Here is an 8,819-nt window from a genome sequence, read left to right as displayed (position 1 = left end):
CACACACACACACACACACACACACACACACACACACACACACACACGGGAGGGCTCATATTGCAAGCGTGGTGTTCAGTGGACCAAGGACAGCACTGTTTCATTTTCTTCATCCAATTTAAGGAAGTAAAAAAAAGGTCTCAAAAAGCACCTGAGTTCTGGCAGAAATGGTAGAGATGATAAAGTTAACAACCAGGACTTCACCCTTAAATGGCTGATAAAATGTAAATACCTTTGGGAACCTCGAGAGCGAGTTCTGATTTACAGCATCACTTGAGATGTTTTACTCAAACACATGTAGGTTAAATATATGCCAACAACTTATATTCCCCTGCATAGCTCTGTGATAAACAACATATGTAGGCTGCCAACAAGCCAAACAGTTGCTTTTTCATTCGGTAAATCAATGACCAGCTGAGCTGTTTGACACGATCATGTCATAATTACCAGCCTCATGGGTTGATGGCGATTGCCTGGACGCTCCATTAAACAACTGACTCGTGGTGGGACATTTTATTAGCTGCTCTATGCTACTCCAGAGAGGTGGCTCAATCTGGTAGGTAGGGGGATACATCAGAAGTCTGCTCGTCTTTTTTTGTAGCCGGAGCACATTTGGTAGTCCATGTCGAGAGATATATCTCACTTGCATTCAGCTCAATATCCAGAGGAAGAGACTCTAAATAGTCTCTGCCACACGGTGGATAATGGGATACAGAGGGCTGCTAAAGATTCACCTGTTGTGTGACATCAGAATCCGGTCATAAGAGGGGCTACATTTTCTATTCCACATTTGTAGCCTTTGAAATGTCAGCCAAGAAGTGTTGACTTTGGATCCAGACACAGCTGAAATTACTGGTTATTGTTCTTGGTGATTTCCTGTGTCGGTCCTCTCTACTGCAAAAGCACACATGAAGTGACCAAATTACCCCACAGCGAGTGGTGAGCTCCATTCCCCCTGCAGACTTTGTCATGCCCAGTGTTTGCTGTATCAGTAGCGGTTGGCTTGTAATCACTTAGACACACACACACAGCCTCATGTAGCCTCAGGTAGATCAGCGCAGCTGCAAGACAATAGCCAAAATGTAATATTGATTTGTAATTCCTAATTGTATTCTGTTAAGCGATACACAGTCTGGTGCGACATGAATCATAATAAAATAAAGCAACTCCCACAGCTCCACGCGACAGGTTGGAACCTAATTTACAGGCAACTAATGAAACCTCAGACAGCACACGTATTACTACCAAATGCTGGTTTGGAGTTACTACAACAAAACCAACACATCCCTCACCTGTGTGAAGAGACGTCGTCCCAGCTGTAGCTACCTGTGAGGACATTCAGAACGCGTCCTCTCTAATTTTACTGGGAATTCAAGGGCTTCAGTTACCTGGGGAGATTACAAAAAAAGATGTACACACTGTGGGTATTTTATAGTCTGATCCCAGCATTTCTGGACTCAGCATACTTAAACTTAACTACTTTTAGGTCAACAAAATTAGGTACACAACAGATTCAATATATTTCCATTATTATGTTATTCCTTTCTGCATGTGGGAAGACGTAGACTCAAAACCTCTGCTATTCTAAGATACAATCCTGTTTCCACAAGCGTTCATGCAACATTTGCCTTTATTCTTCGGAATTGGGCAGACCTTCACTACACCATCTCAATCGGGGAAGATAGACATTCATCCAATTCTGGATTCAGGTTGTAAAGAAGCTAACAGGAAGTGAGGGTGGGGTGCCCTGAAATGGAGAAAACATGACGAAGTGCCCTCTGGTGTCCTTCCAGTGGAGAAAACATGACAAAGTGTCCTCTTGGATGCACAAGATGTAGTACACTATTTGGTCCCCTTAAATGGACAAAAAAACGTATGCAGTGTCATACAGGCTGCCATACATACTAGAAAACTTTCTGCGCATAGGTTCCCTTTATATTTTCTCCACCCCTGCCCCTCAGAAAGCTTGAGTCCACCACAGATCTCACTGTATGTATCCAAACTGGATTACTCTTTTGAGGGACAGCAAATACAACCCAGCCCAGAACATCAGAGCCAGTAAATCTAGCTTGAAAAGGAACGCTTTCATTAATAGTATTGACATTGTTTAAGTCACATTGATGGAAGACGACTTAAGACTCAAATTGACTCATGTCAATTGGAAATTGCGAGTGTGAAACTTAATAGGATCGCAGTGTAAGGGAAGACTTTGAAGTGCATATCTTATGGCAGCACTAGCCTTCACAACAATCTATGTGGCCCTGAAGTAGCCGAAAAATGATACAGCTGAGTGTAAAACCCCATAACGCTCACATTGTCTGTCAGTTATTTACTGTCTCCTGATAAGACCGTGACCTGAAACGTCTCCTAGTCAGAGGTCTTATCTGTAGTGCTTTGACGTGGTGCTCAGCTGTTTTTAAGGGGGGGTCATACAGATCTCTTGAGCTGGAAGATGTGTCCAGCTGACTGTGGTTCTGGAGCGAATGCGGTCATCACGTGAATTGATTGGATGTTGGAGGTCAACACATGGTCAGCTGAGGTAGTCTCTGATAACAGGCCAGACGGGCAAAGGACAGGAAAAGCATGACTTGGTAAACAGCACGTGACCCCGACAAACATCTTTTCCTATTTGTCAATGTAGCTCCCTGTTATTCTCTCAGACTCTCTCTGGTAGTGTGTTATGATCAGCTCCTTTCACATGCACTTCTCATCCCTCTCAGAATACTGAAGACGAGTGCTCCAGAGATTCTTTTTTTTTCTTAATTATTGATCTGTTGTAGCATTGCTTCCTTGAGAGTGTTGAGTTTCTTAGGCCTGATGACCTTGAAGTAATGAGAAAGGATGTTGAACTTCTTTTTTGTCCTTTTTTTTTATGGACTTTTACCATTCTGTAATGCTCCCTAAAATGTTTGTTGTTCCAGATATTTGATGTCCTGTTTTTTTTGGAACATTTAAAGATTTCATTGGATTTATTTTCATTCAGTTTTGGTTTACACTGTTTAAACTACAGATTTCATCTACAGAGAAAAATAATGTTTATTTCGGCTAAATCACCATCTAAACATCTTTTGTCCCACTGGCATGCTCTAAATAAATATATGTCAGATTAACTTGTCAAAAATAAGTATTGATTATCGGATTACTGTATTGTATAATAACTGTGATTGAGAACACCAGTTTTTAAATTTACTTTAATCTCGTTAAAGTCATTTACTGCATCAACCCTTTTATCCTATATCAACCCGGCTCTAATCCTCAGATTAAAAGGAATACACAGTCACTGGGTAGTTTATTCTACCCATACAAACAACCTTTTCCACTCCCCTTCCTTCCCCTCTGCTACTGATTTTCCCTCCCTTCTTCCTTCCTCTTCTCCTCCTCTTTTTCCCACTCCCTCCTGCTCTCCTTCCCCTCCAACGCTTGTTAATGGCGTGTTGGCAGCGAGCCAGGGGAAGCCTTTCTCTGTAGGTCTTCCCCCCTTGGCAGAGCTCCCAGAGTGTGTGCGTGTGTGTGTAGTTGTGTGTGTGTGTGTGTGTGTGTGTGGGGTGCAAGGCTCTCTCATAATCACTGCCATTCAGCACCTCACCGGAGTGTGTCCGTGTTTACATGAGAGGGGTCAGGGAGCAGCCAACAACTCTCTCTCTCTCTCTCTCTCTCTCTCTTTAACTTTAATCACATGCACACACACACACACACACACACACACACACACACACACACACACTAACAAAAACAAATGCCCACACAAGCACGTGCACAAACTGAGGTCAAGAGGGAAGCTAAATATTACTCAAGAGGGAAGCTAAATATTACCAGCATGCTGCACACTCAGAAAGAGGTTCCGTTTTTAGCATCAAAGATGACTTATTGTATCTGTGAATACTAGATCGGTCTGTTGGCTGGTGAGTTTAAATCATATAACGGTAACTATACTCTAAATCAGCAAGGTATTAAACTGATTTAATGGATCATTCTGGGTAATTATTATTGGATTATTAGATCATATTTTCATGGTTTTGCAATCATTTAAAATGGTAAAAATAAAAAAATAATCACCAAGTTAACTGCTGAGATTTGCATCCAGATTCACAAATATATTTGCTCTGTGTTGCTAAAGCAGTATTCACTTTGCCCTAGGATTAGTCGCCTGCAAATTAGACAGTGAATAAATCGCTCTATCCTCAAACACAGTAACCTTAGAAACAGCAGTAACACCTGATATCTAGACTGCTTTTCTCCCACCGACTGTCACAAAGGCACATCAACAATTTCTACGTCTAAACCATCCATCTGACTCTTAGACCCTATACCGACTAGGCTGCTTAAAGAAGTGTTACCGTTAGTTAGCACCTCCTTCCTGGATATCATCAACCTGTCTTTACTAACAGGCCATGTACCACAGTCTTTCAAAGTAGCTGTAATTAAACCTCTTCTTAAGAAGCCCACTCTTGATCCAGAAGTGTTGGCTAACTATAGACCGATCTCTAACCTTCCCTTCCTCTCTAAGATCCTTAAGAAAACAGTTGCATAGTTTATTTGAGGATTTTGAGTCAGGATTTAGAAAGCGTCACAGAGACAGCTCTGGTGAAAATGACTAATGACCTTCTAATTGCATCAGACAAAGGACTTGTCTCTGTTCTTGTCTTGTTAGACCTCAGTGCTGCATTCGACACCATTGATCATTACATCCTGTTACAGAGACTAGAACATTTGCTTTGCATTAGAGGAACCGCACTAAGGTGGTTTAAGTCCTATTTATCAGATCAATCCCAGTTACATGTAAACAATGAATCTTCCATGCACACAAACGTTTGTCACAGAGCACCAAGTTCTGTGCTTGGACCAATTTTATTCACCTTATATGTGCTTTGATTAGGCAATATTATCAGAATACACTATAAACTTTCATTGTTATGCAGATGATACCTAATTATATCTATTGATCAAGCCAGATGAAACCAACCAGCTCGCTGAACTTCAAGTAGCCTTAAGGACATAAAAACCTGCAACTTCCTGATGTTAAACTCAAACAAAACTGAGGTTATTCTACTAGTGCCAGAGCACCTTCCAAATCTATTATCTAATGATAAACTGTAGTTACTCTAGATGGCATTGCGCTGGCATCCAGCAGCACCGTAAAGTAATGCCCTTTAACTCCCACATAAAACAAATCTCAAGGACTGCTTTTTATTAACCTATGTCACAAATCAGGCACATCCTGTCTCAAAGTGATGCAGACAAATTAGTTCATACATTTGTTACTTCTAGACTAGATTACTGCAATTCCTTATTATCAGGCTGCTCTAATAAGTCTCTTAAATCGAGCGATTTTGGAGCCAGCTGATTCAGAATGCTGCAGTTCGTGTACTAACAAAAACTAAGAAAAGATATCATATCACTCCTGTATTAGCTTCTCTGCACTGGCTCCCTGTCGAATCACAAATTGAATTTAAAATCCGTCTCCTCGCCTACAAAGCCCTAATTGATCAGGCACCATCATATCTTAAGGCGCTTATGGTACCATATTACCCCACTCGAGAGCTGCGCTCCCTGAATGCGGGGTTACTTGTGGTTCCTAGAGTCTTCAAAATTAGAACAGGAACCAGAGCCTTCAGTTATCAAGCTCCTCTTCTGTGGAACCAGCTTCCAGTTTCAGTCCGGGGGCAGACACACTCACCACATTTAAGAGTAGGCTTAAGGCTTTCCTCTTTGATAACGCTTATAGTTAGGCCTGGCTCATGTTTGCATAGGCCTAGACTGCTGGAGGACTTCCTAGGATACACTGAGCTCCTCTTCTCTTTCTCCTTCTGTATGAATTCATGTCCCATTAATGCACATTACTTACTTTGCTTCTTTCCCGGAGTCTTTGTGCTTTCTTGCCTCGCAGGTTTCCGTGCATCCTGGTTATATCTAGACCGTGGTCTTGCCTCCTGCCATGGCCCTACTGACACCCACTGCCACTATCATTATTAGGAGTAGTCGCATTGCTGTTGCCGTTACTGCTTTTGTTATCATTGTTATTCTACTATATCCACTGCTGCTGTTATTATTAGTAGACTGTAAACTGTCTTTTGCAAACATAAATCACACTTTACAGACTGGCTAAACTGGTGCTATTGGGGACAATAACCAACATATTTGGGGCAATTAACGTTCAGTTTTCTCTCCAAATGAGATGGTTAAGATTTGTTCTAATAAACAAAGAACCTGTTCTTTGTCTGGTCTGAGAAAACACGGACTTGCCTCGTCACCTATTGTTACCAGGACCTCGTTGTGTAACATCACTTGCTGGCATGTCAATCATAACTGCATTTAACAGGGTTGGTATTTATGTTTATGAGCACACTGACATCTGAAATTGAGTTTACATATGTTGAAGTTAAAAGTTGTCATCATCACCCCGAGCAGTGCCACATATAAAAATAAAACGGAACTTGCTAAGCTGTTGCTGTAATGATACTAGATAAAACAACGATGAACTTGTTGCTGCTGTTGATGAACTACCCAGCGGCAAAACTGCTTTAGCTAAAAAAAAACTGCACCCACGAGTTCTATGTCCATGGAAATAATCTTTGGCTGCACTCTACGGCAGAAGCATGTTCATGACAGCTGTCAGCGGGGCGACCTGTACCACTGGTTTGAATGTACAGCTTCGCTGTGCTCACATTGACACATACTGTGAGGAAGTAAAAGATTCCCCTGGCATGGAGGAATGTGGCTCGTTCTCTCTCTCGCCCCGTCTGTTGTCTTTCTTTTATCTGTTGTTCTTTTTTTGCTGTCACTCTAATGGCTACCCTCTGCACTCCCACCCCCGAGGGCCCAGGGCCCATTCACTTTATATTTGCATATTAGGAGTGGGTGTGTGAGTAGTTCAACTGCCTGTTTGAATCTCAAATAGCCCCAGGGTGCATCACTGGATGGCAATTCCGCTTCATGGGAGAAATGATGAAGTACCTTCAATTGTGACTCTTGACTAGCTTTGGGCTCTGTCCAAACACAATTACCCTTTTACAGTGTTGGAGAGTTAATATTCATGATCCAAGTAACTGACTTTGGTGTGTGTCTTCATCAACTGCTGCAGGACCAGCAGTACCTCTTCTACCGGTTCCTGCCAGTACGTGTGTACAATGTGTTTTACGGGTATATGTATGTGCGTCTGAGCAAACATGTGCCGACATAGGACGTGCATTTACATCATGTGAGTGAGACACATGGGCAGACAGACGGACACATAGGGAGAAAAAGTAGGAACACAAATAGAAAAACATGCACAGAGCATCTTTGCTCTGTTCTACCAGCATGCCTCACTCCCCTGGAGGTAAATTTGCACATGTAAAACAAGTAACACGGCTGTCGTTAAATGAGAAAATTTATATGAAAATAAACCGGCTGTGAGGATGTTGGTTTTTAATTACTTGTAATGTCATTTAACATAATTTATTCATGACTAATCCCATTTAGTTTGATTTAGTAAGAAACACGAGGGGACAGCTCCCGCTGTGACACAAGTGGCTTACCGGCTGAGTGCATGTGACCCGTAAAGTCAACTCCAGTGTTTTCCCAAACTGCATGTCTTATTATGAGAAACATAAAAAGGGTTTTATCGTTAAGACAAACCCTAATCCATACATGGGCACGAATGAGGTTTATTAAAATATGAATTGCTTTTTCAGCAGTTGCCTTTCAGATATATCAATTTACATAGAACGTTTGCTGTACTTATAAATCCATAATATATGTATGTTTACAGATATCTGTTGATGGGCTGATGATTAAGGTTATACGGTTCAAACGGTTATAATTATGTGTTGCATGAGCACAATTCAGCCTTTTACATTTTCTTGCAATTTTCTTGCAACTGGCAACGTGTCAACGAGGCCCGCGAGAGAGAAAAGCAATAGATTCCCTTCACGGCAGACATTTTGACTCGCCAGGGCAGGAAAAGCACAGGTGGAATTAATAACGTTAATGAGGGCACTGCATCCCGTTTAGTTGAGCCAGTTCCAGGGCCCTGGAGTCACGCATGCTCACTCACTGACGTGGCTCGCCAGTACACTTAATTGAATGGAGCCATCGTTAGCTTGATTATTTACACCTGTGCTTTCCCTGCTTCGACATGGCCAACATGTTGTTTGTGAAACGCGAGAAAGAGCGACTCATCCAGGCTGTTCTTATACAGCTTTCGTAGCTATACCTACAGAAATGAATACGCTGAAATCCCACAAAATCAAGTCGTATGTTTTTAACCTAATCATCAACCAGGAAGTATAAAGACTGCAAAAACCCACCCTTGTGGGGTGGGAGGTGAGGTGGACGGGTCAAACCAGTGTTTCTCAAACTGTGGGGCGCGGAGGTATTGCAGGTGGGGCGCAGGGGGAAATTCAGAATTTTTTTATTTCAAGAACTTTATTCATACCTGCAAACTTGTCGCCTTTCGGCGGAATTCGCCGTTTTGAATCAAAATATATCATCCACGTGAATCGTGTAGATCCGTAGAGGTTTTTTTTTTTGGGGGGGGGGGTGGTCAACTGGCCAGCCAGCGTTTCTCAGATTGGAGTCAGACGAGGAGAAAAGATGATGTTGTGATCTTCGCAATAGAACATCTGTGACGTGTCGAGTCTTGGCCAATCAGCGTTCAGATGTCAACAGCGTCTTTCACTCCGTTAAAGTTTAAGTTCCGTTATGTCCCTTTACCGTTCAGACTTGCTGGGTTAAATTAACATCCACTGCATGCAGAACTTTGTCGACTGTTAACGTTCGTCATTATCACGATTTAGGAGGAAAAAACGTAACGTGATGAAACATGAAGCCCCCCCGTG

This window comes from Anarrhichthys ocellatus, unplaced genomic scaffold, assembly GCF_004355925.1.
Source record: "Anarrhichthys ocellatus isolate YVR2014 unplaced genomic scaffold, GSC_Weel_1.0 scaffold17, whole genome shotgun sequence".
NCBI lineage: Eukaryota > Metazoa > Chordata > Actinopteri > Perciformes > Anarhichadidae > Anarrhichthys > Anarrhichthys ocellatus.
Note: the sequence above shows the minus strand (reverse complement) of the source record.